The sequence below is a fragment of the Nannospalax galili genome, unplaced genomic scaffold (genome assembly GCF_000622305.1).
Source record: "Nannospalax galili isolate Female #2095 unplaced genomic scaffold, S.galili_v1.0 scaffold36, whole genome shotgun sequence".
In the NCBI taxonomy this organism is placed as follows: Eukaryota; Metazoa; Chordata; class Mammalia; order Rodentia; family Spalacidae; genus Nannospalax; species Nannospalax galili.
Genome location: NW_008336924.1, coordinates 209,467 through 211,140, shown reverse-complemented (window position 1 = coordinate 211,140; position 1,674 = coordinate 209,467).

Below are 1,674 nucleotides of genomic sequence, written 5' to 3'. Positions count from 1 at the left end.
AACACAGATTCAGAAAAATAAAAGACATGTGTTCTCCCTCATTTGTGGATCCTAGCACCAAATCCTTTTAAATTCCATGTCCTTTTAATAACATGATACTGTCCTGCAGTCTCTTCTGCATGAAATAACTACCATCATCACGACTTCAGCAGTGCCTGATGCTAAACATCGTCACAATTGGGCTTGTGTTGGCTGTGCTCCTTCATTAAAGGAGGGGCCAGCAGGGTCATTGGACCCTCACCAGAGTATCCAGCCACTCTTCCCAGCCAATTGTATGTAATTTGGCCCTAATCACATATTGCCTCCTGGATTTGGGCAGGGCTAAAGTATACAGTCTGGGGAAGGCTGGGAAGAGAAAGCTTGACCCATGCTGGGTAAATGCTTTCCAGTGTGTATGCCCTCAGGTCATTCATACATTTCAGCAACCCCCCAGTTATCTCAGTAAGTAAGCTCAGAAATTCATTTACTGGTTCCCAGGTAAAACTTCAATTAAACATTGGTTTGACACTAGAACCTTAAAAGGGAATAAGCATTGCTTAGTAGCCCCAGGAAAAGAATTCTCAAAGTAGATGAAAAATTTATTTGTTAGTTATTATGTTTCATAATTATTAAAAAAATAAAATGAGAATGTAAAAGATGTTTTCCAAAATAGACAGAAAAATGAGAAAGACTAAGCAAGTGATGAACATCTGTGTAGGTCTGTTATGATGTATAAAGGTTATGATATATAAAGATATATATGATATTATGATATATAAAGATATATACAAATTAATATACACCTGTTCTTAAAATTTCGAGGTAAAAGTTTAGTCAACTAGTTTAAAGAACAAAATATATATCTAGTCAAGGTTTATCTGAGAACATTTGGATTTTTTCCCAAGCTTTATCTACATAGCACATGGTAATTAAGATTACCAGACTGGTAGACTGGTGGAACTACCTCCTTGGATGTTTAACAGCCATACTTTGAGGCTGATACTAATGTGGTCAGAGGGACTTGAAGGACAGTTTTTGCCCCTTGCCCTCCAAGGTAGACTAAGTTTCAGGGGACTATGGAACATCTCTCAAAATGTCCTGGAACTGTGGTGAGTCACCTGTCCTCTTGTTCAGGGAGGCCAAGGAGACCCCACCAGATGGACTTGAACCAGTGTCTAATCTACAAGAAGAGGGTCAACTCAGAGGAAACATTTCTTCCATTTTTCCAAGTGAAGCCACCCATGGTTGAGTAGGACCTTTGACTTTTCTTCACATAGGTGAAGAACATTTGGGGGGGGGTTAATTTTTTTAAAAAATTTAATAACCACATGATTAGAGGAAGCATTTCATTACAGCTTTAACATATACAGTAACACACTCCAGAGCAAGGATACATCTCTTTCAAAACTGCCTATAAATTTTTTAGGTTCGCTGTTGAATTAATACAGTTATACAATATTGGACACAGTATAAGCCCCGTAAGACAGAAAATTGGATTAGTTTTTAACCTTTAAAAAAGATCTCCATTTGATTTTAAATATACTGTTTCTTACAGAAAGACTCATTGTTTTGCTACTAACACTGAGATGTTGGCACATGAGTCTCAAATCTGTATTTATCTGATTATTACTAGTCATAATCGGTTGCACTTGGATCCTTGGTGCCTGTGTGTGTCTATAAAGTCATAGATTTCAG